Genomic DNA, 14,481 nt, shown 5'->3' on the forward strand with positions numbered 1-14,481 from the left:
TTTTGTTTCTGTTTATTTTTCAGAAAATATGAAAATTCCAAAAAATATTGTGTGCTAAGTTTTCTTTTAATTTTGTTTTGTCTTGAAAAGTGAATTTAGATGTAGATGAGACTCATGGAGACTGTATCGAGAATTTCTGAGTCGAGGCTTCATTCGTGATTATAGAAGAATTCTCATTCGAATGAGCAAGAAATGAAGATTATTCTTTCAACATTCAATCTTTCAACCCCAGAAGCAAGGTGAAGATGTTCTTGAAGATTATATGACGGATTGCATTGAAGCCTCCTCAATCAGTCTGTTGCTATCTATGAACCTGCTGAAGTGATCCAAAAGATTAGTTCTCTTTGAAGATTCTCAAGCTGAAAGCGCTATCTTTCAAGAATCTTTTCAAGAAGCCTCCTCACCCAATGTGCGTTCAATGTCAAATTCTGAAGAAAATCCCAACTGCTCAAGATGAAGTCATTTATTGAAGATTCATCAAGTTCATCTTGAAGCTGTGAAGAAATCAAAGATAAATAGTGAAGCCAAATTCTAAATGAATATTGACATGAAAAGGCAACTACTTTTTAGGGGGAGCTTGTTGGTTCAATTAGAAAAGAAAGCTATAAACCAAGGGAGAGATTTTTGGGTTTAAAATATTGGTTTATACTTTAATTTTCTAGGAAAATATATTTTTCAGTCTAGGATCGTAAACAACTTGGTGTTTACGGTTGTATGTTTGTTTACGGTTGTGTTTACGGCCGTGAACAGGTTTACGGTCGTGAACCTGTTCACGGCCCATGTCTCGTATATATGGTGAGGAGTGCATGAGAGTGTACAGCTAGAGGAGCTTAAGTGTGTGTATTCTAAGGTGTTCTAGAGAGAGAAAGGAGAGAAGGTGCAAGTGTGTCTGAATCTTGTTGTCACAACTGGAAATTTTGTGTCATGTAATCTATACACTCAAGCTAATGTGAATCAAAAGCTTAAGAACATGTGTAACACCTATGATTATGACTTCAAAAACTTCAAGTAAATACATCATACAAAGTACCACAAATAGTCATCAAACAATTGGAAACCCTAGAAGTTCTTATTTAGGTACACCTTGGACTAGAACTCCCTTATTGGATCCAAATGGACCAATAAGCTTCCAATTAGACTATCATGGGCTTAGAACCCTAATTGGGCTCTAATTGGACCCACACTAAATTATTTCAACATTTTGGGCCACATTGGGCCTAGAATGAAATAAATTAATGACTATGAACCATAATTAACCTAATTTGACCCTAACAAGTCATAAAAGTTTCCTTTAAATTTATTTGGATCAAAAATCACTCAACTTAACCATGAAAATTGGGCTTAAGTATTTAAGGCCCAAACATTCTCTTTTCCTCCATCATTTTCGGCCCAAATCAAGCCCAAGAGGAGAGTTGACTTTACCATTGCCACCTCATTTTTATCCATTGGACATCCATGCATTATTTCTCATTCTTCCATGCACATCACCTCAAATATCATCTCTTCTTCCTCTCTCTCTCACTCTCGGCCACACCTCAAACACATACACATTTCACAAACTCTCTCAAGAACACTCAAGAAACTCTCTCCTTCCTCTCCTCATAATTTCGAGATTTTTAGAAGCTTTCAAGAGGATCTTTCAAGCTAATCACCATCTTAGGTAAGTATTTACTTATATATATGATCTAGCTATTTCATTCCATCAAAAACCTCTTCTAAATCTATTCCAACTTGTGATCATACACCTTAGAAGTCACCAAACTCGAGATCTACCAAGGAAGGGTGCTAAGGCCGAAAATCACTTCATGTTCCTTCCATTTTCTTTGCAAAACCGAACCCCCACACCCAAGGTGAGCTTCATACCCCCTATTTTCTGTTTTTATGAGTTTTGTGGGGGGGGGTACAAGTGAAAGTGTAGATCTATATGTTTTTGTATGCCTTGTATGATTTCCATGCTTACATGTATGCTTTTGTGTGCTAAAATGTTGGATCTAGCCATAAAACCCCTCAAAACCGAGATATATCTTATGTTAAATGATTTTTGCATCAAATATGTTTCTACATACAAAGTGTTTCAAGAAAAATGGCTAAGTAGTTTAGTAACAATTTTCTTTGGGCTAAAAACACAAATCTTGGGCCTAAAATGTGAAAAATACAAAATTAAGGGTCCAAATTGACATATCACGAATTCTGATGGATGAGGTGTGCCAAAACAGTTTCAATAAAACAAATTCTGGAAATTTACTCATTTAGAGGATTAAAAACATAAATTTCAAGCTTAATGGGCTAAAAATGACATTTTCGGCCCAATGAGGCCCATTATGCGAATTTTTCTGTTTTGGAGGGCCAAAACTGTGATTTTCTGTAAAACAGTGGACCATAAGTGATCCAAGTCCTTTTCGAAGGTTTAAAATTCTTTTTAAATTTAAAAAGGACCAAAGTTGCAAAAATTTTACAATTTGGGCCAAAATTGTCAAAATTGCGAAAAGAAGGGTTATAACCGAGAAAAACTGAAATTCCAGGGACATAAGCTGTTTAAAATATGCTGAAAAATATTTATTTCAATAATTTTTGGTGTTAAAATGTCAAGAAAATTGATTTAAGGACCAAACCGGAAAGTATTTAAATAAAGGGTTGAAAAAGTAAATTTTACAAACAAGGAGGGGCTGAAAACAGAAAATTTTCAAGACTAATTCAATGCATGCAATTTGACCAAATAATGGTACCACGACTATCGACAAAATACAATACATTACAACACCAAAAGTCGTTGTTAAACGAATTGGTTCGGTCTCGAACCAATAAAAATCTGAAACTACTAACGCGACAACACTATGATACTTCAATACTACGATTCATACAAATAACGATTGGGAATTCATTATACATGCGAGTGTGCACAGACGTCTACGCACTATCTTTGGGCCCCACAAGTGTAAAATCTTGTTCGTTGAGCCTAGCTAGCCCGACGACCTGATCTTAAGGCCCGAAGACTTCAATCTTACGAAGTGTTGGGTTTTACCGATCCGACACGACGTAACCGGACTTTCAATGGCTTGTAGACTACTAGTCCCCAAGGGTCCTTTAGTGTCGCTAGTAGAGTCTGCCTTTTATGCGAGGCGGGTCTGGGACCCCTCGTACCTTTTTATCCCCAACCGGCTAATGGAGTCATCGAGGTCTCCGTGTCCTCTTTCTCTTCGGATGTGGGACTACACGTAGTCAGGACGGCTGGATAACGTGATTAGTACGGACGACGCCTACGGGATCGTTGGTATAGCTATAGACGAGTCGTTTGTGTAACGCGTGTTTGTAGCAAATAATCATGCTAAAAATAATCCAACGTCGCCTGGGAATGAGACTACTCTTTTTGCAATGGTTTCAACGTAACTTCATGGATTTCAAAGGATTAGGGAAAACATCGAGTTTTCCTAGGTTTTTTCAATACATATCGGATTCGAAATGCATACAATTTTAGTGAACAATTTTTACAAGTATAGAAACAAACAAGCATACTTATGGATCTTCACAACCGTTTTCAAAAGCTTCTCTTTTTAGAAAATATCGGATTTTCTGGTGGTTTTCAAACGATACGAAACATTGTTTTTCAAATACAACTTATGAACTCACCAACATTCCATATGTTGACGTTTTTCAAAATACTTGTATTCTCAGGGAACCAGTGAATCAAAGGAAATCATATTCAGTGATGGCTTGCAGTTTATTTATGTACGAATCGAACAATTTATTTTTGGGAATGTAATATTTAAACAGTGTATTTCATGTAAACGCTACTGGTTGTAATATATTAATGCATGGTGACGAATATTGTTATGTTTCATATATATTCAATGTTATGGTATACAATTGAGTCACAACAGCCCCCGGACGTTTCCGCCGCCTGGTTCGGGGGTGTGACACTTGTGTATTTTTCATCATTCCAATCTTGAATACATCATAGATTCATATTCTTCTTCTTCTTCTTCTCTTCTATTTTGATCTGGCATCATCCGTTTGATTGGGATTCCGCACCATCAAACGGATCTGATTGATACACAAGCAGATTTGGGACTTACAGAGATTATATTATGTTATGTTAGAATAGCATGCTTGTGATAGGCTAAGGATCTTCAGGAATTGCATGATAGAGTTTCCTGATTATATGATGCTTGCTAGCCTAGGGTTTTTCTTATATGAAATTGACATCATTACTGTAGTTGCTTAGTGTATGCATCATAGTTGTACATAATTAAGATCTTATAGCCCAAGAATGTTTGGTTTGACCTTATTTCCTGTTCTTGTTTGATGAAGGACTTAGGGTAGGATCAGATATTTGAATGTCTATAGGGTCCAGCGTTATGTATGACTAGCATACACGAGTGATGCAGGGTTGGTGGAAGTTTCATGGATGAGTTTTGCAGGGTTGTTCGGCCAGTTGTGAGATATTTAGCCTTCCTTTAAGAGTGAGAATTCAGTGCTGGCCATGCTTATATATATTGTTAGGGTGTTGTGAGGATACTTGAGACAAATATTGTCACACCCCCAAACCAAGGATAGCGGAAACGTCCGGGGTGGAGGACTTCATGTATAGTATCATAACCACGAGTATAATAGTGATCAAAGTAAATAAAACCATCATAAATATAATCGAGAAAGTTACATGGTTTCATGAGTTACGTGTTTCAAAATCGATTTCAATATAATGATAAAATGGTTTGTCTAACTTCGTAGCGTTCCACCCTCAAAAGCTGGCAATTACCTATTTTTACTGATTACCTGATAATACAAGTAATTTTGAAATAGTGTCAACAATTAAGTTGTTGAGTGCATAACCTTTTGTATGTAGAGTTGAAAACCTTTCTTTGTAAATGTAGTGTACGTCCAAGAAAAATCCAATATTTTCCTTATAAAATGAGTTGTAGTCGTAAGACCCAAAGACCGAAATGTACAAGTATTTTCCATACTTATGATAGTATATGTAGTTTTGAATAATTAAAACCCTTTTGAATGTAAAAATTCCCGTAAACTGTATGTGTCGTTGTTTCCTTATGTGAGTTATTATAACCGTGCAATTGACATAGTAAGCTTGTTACGACGTACTTCAGACGTCATAATGTTTTGACATTTGTTACCCCATATCTACCAGTTTGGCTGTTGCATGCAGCTAAGGTGCGGGATTGTCAGTCCCAATATAGATCTGTATATATGTATCACGCTCTCCCTACATGAGACTATGGTTATAATACAGGTCTTTAAACAGTACTATAAAGAATACAATGAAGCAATGTCTCACAAATTTGATTCAACGAGTTTACTTGTAGTGCAAATGAGAACCCTTTTTGTAGTGTAAATGGAACCTTCCTTGGTATGTTCGTAGTGTTATGTGCCATAAACTATACCTATTATAGTTTATCCTATTTGTTTGCAGTGAATGAAAATCCTTATGATAAATGAAAATTTCAGTTTCATGAAAGTAAACTAACATGAAATACAATCAAGATGTAGCTAAACATTGTTATACACTTTGCTCAACATGTTACAAAGTGTTAATGAATTTATAAACTATTTTACTAGTTTTAACTTTTTTGTCACTGTTTTTAGAAAGTTCATAGAAAAATCACTGTAAGTCAAAAACTGAATCCATAAACTCTGAGAGTTTATAAAATGTTTCTCGTTTGTTCATAATTTTTATTATGATTTTTAGAGGTGTCTAACCAGTGTGAAAATGTTCATATTCACAGATTGGTACGAAACCATTTCTGAAATGATAGACAGTTTTGTAAAAATCACCATAAATTTAGAAAAATCATATGAACGTGTGCAAGTAGTCATTAGAAAGGTATAAACCTGAACTAAATTCATATTGGACAGTTTTGAAAAATATTTAGTTTAAGATGGTCAAATCAATTCGTGAACGGGCCCTAACTTTTCTATTAAAAATTGTTGGTTGTGTTAGAATATGTTTTTGGTGTTGCAACTTGTATTCTCCCCCTTAAACTTGATGACAACATGAAAAGATAGGGGTACGAACTCACCTTGAGTGATTCCCTGAGGTGGAAGGTTAAAGAAGGGGATTTTCAAGTCAAGAACACTTGAAGGAGGCTTGAGGATTTGAAGATCCTAAGAACAAATATGACGATATTTGTGTAAATGGTCCATGATTTGTATGAAGAAGTGTAGAATATTTAGGAGTAGAATGAAGAACTTACCAAGAATGGAGGAAAATCTCGAGACTTACTGTGGATGTTGAATTCCAGAGAGAGAGAGAAAAAAAAAATTTTGTTTTCGGAGGATGCAAATGAGATTTTATAGGTGAAGAATAAAAATTTCTTGAGTAGATTTGGTCAAGGACAAATCTGATGGAGTGTTGGGTAAAGTTGAAAAGGACAATGATTTGACTAGGTAGAGTGTGAATAGTGACATAAAGTTGATGTGGGGATGGCCTGGTGTCATAACTTTATGGGAAAAGTCAACAAATCTTCATGTGTTATCTTGCATAAAAGATATGATTTATAGATAATAAATCTTCAAGATGGGAATAAAATATGAGTTTGGAGGGTTTAAAATGATAAAAATACGAATTTGGTGAAATTCCCACGTTAAAATCATAAAAAATGGGCTTAAAATGCGAAAGTGGTCGAAAACCGGGAAGGAAGACGCGAACCTGCGAGGGCTTCTGATGTCCGAGAGGGTTCGTGATTTGAGAAGGTAGTGGCTGCTAAGGTGGGTTCATAGTGGGGGAGGGTTTCGCACCCGATGAGGTCCGCAAGTGGAAAGGATTTCGGTATGAAGGAGGTTATGAAAGAGCTCTCAGTGAGGAGGCTATGAACCTAGTTGATTGTGAGGGTGAGGATCGGAGCGAGGGGCTCGCAGGCGAGGATGCCCGGCTAGAATGCGAACTTGCCTGGTTCGCTGCGAGAGGAGTATTATGCGAATCTTGTCGATCAGAAGCGAAAGGATCCGAGAGGCTAGGGTTCGTGCGAGATTTCCCGGCTAAGTTGCAAACATTGAATAAGAAGCGAACGTTTTTAGTGCATACGAAGGCCTGTGAGCGTTCGCATGTGAACAGTAACGTGGGAACCTCCAGACCCCTTTTTGACCTCCTTCTTCCTTTTTAACCTGTTTTCGACCAAGGGAAGGTTTGGGATGGCATGGATGTTCATATACACGTTGGAAAATGTGATTTTTATTACCAAGAGGTTTGAGACAGAGTGGGAGAGATTTGGGAGAGATAGAGATAGAGTGGGAGAGATTGAGAGAGACTTTTTTTGTAGCCTTTGTTAGTGTTTGGCCTCGTAATGCAAGGCTTGTGAACCCTATTATGCCTTGTTATGAGTGTCTTAAGCCCCTAAAGGGTACTTAATAGTGCTTTAATAGAGTCGTTACATCACTCACCCTGGTTAGGGTTTAAAAATTTTGAACATATGAAACTTCTGAGTGATACTTTGTATTAAGATAGAGAGTTGTACATTATTAAACATAGAGTAAGCCTTATCATACAAGCACTAATTTAGTTTACCGGTTTGACTCATTGACTTTGCTTGACCGGAAATTGACAGTTGTCACAAATATGGGTAGGTGTGGAAGGTAGTATGGGCTCATACTACTGAAAGCAAAAGACACATACGCATAGCAAGAAAGTTACAACCCCTAGGGTTTTGTTGGAAGTTGGTTCGCCATTGGTTATGTGGAATACTTGATATCTTTCTGGGGTATTTTTCAGTATGGTGGTTACAAGTTGATTCGAGACCGGATCCAGATCGGGATCAGGAGGTAGCAGTCAGGGCGGGCCAACATTGTCAGGGATAATTGGACAGATGAGATCAGATGAGTTGGATGCCAGGATTAATGGGATTCTCCGTGAGGAGGTTATGGCCATTATACGGGATCAGCTGTCGAACTGGTTGAATCTGTCAAGGTTGTGACGATCGAGTACTTTGATGACCGATATGCTACACTTTATGAGGTTGTTGTTGTTGCAGCCACTGTGGATGTCGCTGCCATTAGGGCTCGAGGAGAGAGAAATTTCCAGTATCTGGACTTCGATCGTACGAAGCCCCTAGAGGTTGATGGGGTCTTGGACCCGATCATAATGATGATCTGGTTATCTGATGTGGAGGGATGTTTCTTCACATACTCATGTCCTACTAACCAGAAGGTCAGGTATGCTTTGAAGTTGTTGAGGTCCGGAGCAAAGGACTGTTTGAGATTGATGACAAGGTCATATTTTGATGATCAAAGATTTGCAGTTACTTGGGATCAGTTCAGGGAGATGTTTTGCGCTCGCTACATTCCACGGGTTGAGCGAGAGCGACTAGAACAAGAGTTTTTGGAGATGAGACAGGGTACTGAGTTGGTGGCGGAGATCACCCGCATGTTCACTGAGAGGGAGATGTTTTCCCCGGAGTTTGCATCCGAGCAGGCTCAGATGACTCGTTATCTGAGCATGCTCAAGGCTGGCACCAGACAATTTATTGCTACACAGCGGTGTATACTTTACTGGAGTTACAGGAGGCCGCGAGGAGGCGAGAGATTGAGATAGAGACCCAGGTGAGGGAGCAGTGTCAGGCTCCGGATCAGTCCCAGTCTGCAGCAAATCGGTTCAAGTCCGTCGGCCAGAATTCAGGACCAGTAGGAGGGAGGCACAGATTTGTTACATATCGTCGGTGTGGCAAGGAGGGTTATTTTGGGAGAGATTACAGGCGGAGTGTGTGAGTTTCTTTTCATTGTGGTTAGGAAGGCCACGTTAGGACTCATTCCCGCTTCTCAGTGAGGTGATGGATCCTACACCCTTAGCTTGCCAGTTACCCACTGGTCGTCAGGGGACCTTCAGGGTCCTGAAGATCGATATTTGAGTTGGCAGTTCTTCTAGTTAGCGGTTGTGGTAGTATTCATAATTATTTGTAGTCTTGTTTGTGTTTCAAGGTTCAATTGTAATTTTGGATGATCAGTTAAATGGAATTATCTTATCTAGCTTTGTTTCAATTGATCTCTTGTTATATGTGGATTATTTTTCTTTGGTCGTGATTGTATGTGTATCGGCAGTTGTGAATGTCATGTGGTTTCAGATTCGCCTATGCATGTGGATATCAGTGATTGGGATCAAGTAATAAAGTCTGAGTTAGTCTAAGTATCAAAGGAATATAAAGCTCTCAGATTTTAGCATAATTCAAGTGGGGGGTGGAACCCCGCAACAGGAAGGCTTTGTGCCAAGATTCGGTTTCAACCAGATTTCTCTGAGTTTCAGACTTCTGCTAAGTCCTCCGTTTTCACAACAAGATCATCGTCGGCTGTTGGACTTCCCCTTCGATTCGTATTAGTCTTAGGTGTTATCATGTGAAGAGCATATTTGTGCTTAAACCTTAAGGTATTAGGAGCTCAAAATTGAGGGTCTACTTGTCGGTTATCGTCTGATCGAGGGTGATCCCCAGTGTTGATAGTGGATAACTTAGTTGGGTTGTCGGAGCAGAGTAAGAGTGTGGCTCAGCTCAATATGAGATCAGTTAGTTCTTATTGTGGTGATGCCCTTTTTGGTGTAGGATTAGAGTTTCGACGTTTGGCCGAGAAGCTCGGAGACCGATTAATTCTGCGAATTTTCGTTCATCTTGGTTGTTGTGGGGGAGTGCATCATGAAGTAGAAGCGAGAACTAATTTCGAGGACGAAATCTAATTTAAGTGGGGAGAATTCTAACATTTCGTTTAAAAAAATAAAATAATAAAATAAAATAAGATTAATAAATAAATAAATAATAAACACTAAAACCCCGAGATGAAATTTATATTTTTATTTTATTTTAGCCATAAATCCATAATAGTTGATCAGTGTTGGCCATAAAGAGTTCAATGATATAATTTCCAGAATTCAGGGTCTATGGTGTAACATTATGACTTGAGATGTAAAGAAATTCATGAAGCAAGGTCTGTTTGGTATTTTATGGACTTGAATTGGAAAAGATGGATGAGGGAGGGACTGAAAGTGAAATTTTGGCATAAGTTGGAAAGAGACGGGTTAATACCCGTCATCCTTCCATCGTCCCTTCATTTTGTGAACCGCAACCTCAAAAAGAAACCCTAGCAATCCCTCAACCGCCACCACTTTATCCCTCTATCTTCCAGTCGCCGCCACCCCCCTTTGACGCCTCCAACCTCTTCGTCATTGCCCAGCACCATCGAAGCCAATCACCGCTGCAACTTTCGGTGGCCGACGAATACCATCACCGCAAGTTGGCGTAGTTTCAGTCAAACAGATCGGAAGACGAAGTCCAGGCTGCCACCGCTACTGTTCTCGGTTAGATATCACACACATTTTCTTTTCCATCTATTTCTGTCATGTATTGTTGCCATTGCTCTGACTGCCACAAGCCGCCATGAGGGTGGCTGAGTTCGTATGAGTGTATTTTATAATTGGGGCTTGTGTTTCGTGTTTCATGTGTATGTGTGTGTGTGTCGCTGCTACAGTCGTGAGGTGTGCGTGGGTGCGTCTTTGGCTGGCTGGAAAATGAGAAGAACCACCAACGTCGCTGTCTTGCCTTTTTCTGCCGCCACCAGCCACTGTGTGTGGTGGCCGTGTATGTTTGATATGGTGTTTATGTGTGTTTTTTAATGTTGTAAGGTGGTAGGAATGAATCTTAGCCAGAGAACCGAAGAAAAACTCAACACCACCATCGTGAGGTGGTGGCTACCACTTCATGTCGTCGTCGGCCACCGTTTTTGGTGGTTGTATTGGGCTAGTTCCTTGTTCTTTTGGTGATAGTGTGTATGCGTGTGTGTGTGTGTGTTGTAAGAAATTGTATGTACATTGGATTCATGGAATATTACTCAAACTGCCACCGTGTGTGGGTGGCTGCCGCCTCCTGCCACCATGGACCTCCGCCGACCACTACTGCCCAAGGTGGCAGTGGGTGGTGCCCAATTGATTATTTATTTATATATTTATTTAATTAGATAATCAATTAACTTTAGGGGTTAGAAACCCTAGTTAGGGTTTAGAAAACCCTAATATCAAGAAAACCCTAATTTTGGAGTTGGTCGGGATGCACGTTAAAACTATTAATTAATCCCAAAATAATAACTTAATAATTCTCCAAAATTAACTTGATGCAATATTAGACTTAATGGATTAAGTCCTTAATGAGTTAAGTGAGGAACACTATAACATCCCGAGTTCAGGAGTGCAAGTTCAGGGTTCAAAGTGAAATTGTGAATGGTCAACTCGGGGAGTCCTTGGGTGGACTCGGCGAGTAAGGTCGCAATTCTAGTCGCGTGTTAAGTGGCCAACTCGGCGAGTCAGCGGCTGGACTCGAAGAGTTAGTGTTGTGTGGAGAAAACCCTAATCCCAGGGATTTAGCCCTATATAAAGAACATAATACCCTCTCCCCAGCCTCTTTGCTCTCCCTTGAAGTCCAGAAACCCTAATATTCGTATGTGAGAGAATGTAACTCCCCGGTTTTTCTTGGTACGTTTGGTTATTTATTTTCAATTATCCTTGTAACCTTGGGTTAATTTATTTAAGCAATGTCTGATTTCTTATGTTATTGGACTCTTTTGATCATCTTGTAAACTCCTTTTATTGAAGTCCATGGACTATGGGCATATTTGCAAAGTCCATCTAGTAAATAGTACTTAATGTGTTAATTGAGTCATTTGGAACACACACAAGAAAAACACTCTAAACCCTCCCTCTTTCTCTCTCTCTAAAATCATCCTCTATCTCTTTGGGATCAAGAGCAGCCAAAGGGATGTTGTTTGGAGCTTAATTCTTGTTCATTTCCATCCTTGATTCATATTGGTATGAACCTCCTTATCATTTCTTACAACTTGATTCATAACCTTGTTCTAGTTTTATGATTTCATCTTCACTTCTTCTCCTTCTTATTTGATTTGTAATTGTATGTTATACATCATCTCAAGGTCCTATCTTCACCCCATATATGTTGGATGATGGATCTAGGGGATTACATGTGGCAAAAGATCATGGAAACCCTAAAAGGGAGAATGGTGATTTTATGTGCTTTATGTTCATTTTCATGTTGATTGTTATTACAATCTTGTGGAAAAATGAAATCCTAATGATACCTAACCCTTTTTAGTACCACCATTATCATGGGGACTAAATTGGGATGATGAACACATCTTAAAATGTGTTTCAAAGGGAAAAGGATGGATAAGCCAAAAAGGAATCACGGGTGGCTACGATTCTGTTTTCCATCAGATCTGTAGTCATTTTGTAAAACTAATATCTTGAGCTCTAGAAATCAAACGGACCCCAAACCAGTTCCAAAAGTTCACAAATTGAGTTGGCTAACTTTCTTAATAAGGCCAACCTCACTGATAAGGACTTTATCTATGGGAAAGAATGGCATCTTTTCTGTTAGGTCTGATCCGGGTCTGTTCTGATATGCCATTTTGTTTTCATCATTTCTAAGGCTTGGAAAAGGATCCAGAGTGATTCCAAGTTCCCATATGTTCCTTATATTATGAATTTAAGATCTGGAGAAGATGGGGTGTTATTTCCAATTATAAATTGGTTAGAATGGGTCCACACTCCAGATCAGTGGACAGTCACCAGCTTTTGCTAGTGCTGTGATTGTCCACAATGTGAATTTTATATCTGGAGTTTGGGAGATGCTTTTCATTCAATTCCAACTTTGAGACTTTCATTTATATGTCCTTTACTTCTATTAATTTTGGTTTGGACGAATTCTACTCACAAGTTAGGTAGAATTGGCCAACATCACTTGACTGTATTGTTGGAGACAGAAGTGATACACCATTTTGTAAAATTCATATTTAATTCATCTTTTGGAGTTAGAATGAGTTTTTTATAGTTCTGGAATCCTAAGCAATCATAGTTTCCTATAAAATTTAGTTAAAGTTATGTTTCTGTTTTAGATTTTGGAGTAAATCCGTTTTAAACAGCAGGTCTGTTTTAGAGACCTTGCTGTGATTACTCTTTTCTCAACTCATAGCTTCATTACTTCTCCTTTCTAACCTTTAGTCCTTCTTAGGTGAGGTTTTGAAGTTTGCTCGAGCTTGGTAGCATTATTTGATTCTTATCCATCCTTACTACTCACTCAAGGTGAGTTCTCTCACACCGTTGTATTGATGATTGTGTTTGCTAGTTAGCTCGTGTGTGATTATTTGAATTTATTATAAAAGCATGCTATATAAGTATTGTTTCAATTCGTACATGTGCACTGTATGTAACTAATCATGGATATGGGGACCCCACCAAAGGATACGGATTTACCGGTGCGGTGGGTAGGTAAGATCACCAACGTAATACTCATCGTGAGGTGCGGTGATTAGGGCCAAGTGATACGGGATCTTCCCGGTGCGGCTCAAACCTACAAGTCCTTCTTGTATTATAGGAATTGATTCGTTCTTTGCCCTTATCATATAATTATAATTGTAAAACGGATTAGGGTTAGTAAATATGAATGTTAGTACAATGTCTGTGTTTGAATTCACTAAGCTTTGTGCTTATGGTTTCCCTTATAACTTTTCAGGTGTTAAGATTAAAGAGGCTAAGGCTTGACATGGAGCACCGGGACATCGCTACTAGTTATTTTTGTTGGGACCTTATTATTATTATTTCCGCACTTATTTTATATGATTATTAAGTTGATGGATTATGTTATAACTATTTATGTTGTTTTAATTTAATTTAAGATGGGTTTTAAAAGTTTAAAATTTTTGCAAAAATTTGGGTGTCACAAGTTGGTATCAGAGCCACAGTTTGAGGGAACTAGGCATTCTTGTGGATGTTCTAGACTCAAATTTGAGGCTCTATAAGAGTTTATTTTCTTTTTAAAATATTTTTCAAACCTTCTGAAGACTAGTAGTGGAAGATGTCGCGGTGTGCCAGTCAGCCAGCCAAGTAAGCCTTATTTCTTATGTTAAATGTTTATGTTAAATTGTTGACTATGAATTGGATTCTACTAGCCTTAAAATATTAGATTACACACTTAGTTAGTGTTAACATGTGAGAGAGTTGTAAAATTAATGGCTAGAGCGAACTGGAAATTTTGAAACTAGACGCGAATGCGAAATTGGAACTTGTGTGGAAGGTAGTAGAAGGGCCCCTACTATTTGAAACATCGGTGCCGGTTTCGAGTCGGGGCAAGGTTGAAAAATTTTCGGCAAGCTGAGTGTTTTGTCTTCCTTGAAATATCTAGACTGAATTGTTTCTAAGATTTTCCTTCTTCTGTGGATACCAATGGCTCCGCCTGCTCGACTTAATCAGCTCCAAATGGAGCAAGTTAGGGATATTGTCACTGAGGAATTCAATAACGGTTTCAACGAACTAATCCCGGGTGTGACCAACGCATGATCAACCAATTCGGTGCTCTTCTGGATGAGCGCCTCGCGGCTATTCTTGGGGAAGCATTACTGGCTCTGCCTGTTCAGGATTCAGCATACTACTTCGAGAAGTTCAACAAGTGTAGCCTTCCTCTTTGGAATGGTGAATCCGACCCAATTGCT

The sequence above is a fragment of the Lactuca sativa genome, chromosome 5 (assembly GCF_002870075.4).
Source record: "Lactuca sativa cultivar Salinas chromosome 5, Lsat_Salinas_v11, whole genome shotgun sequence".
NCBI lineage: Eukaryota > Viridiplantae > Streptophyta > Magnoliopsida > Asterales > Asteraceae > Lactuca > Lactuca sativa.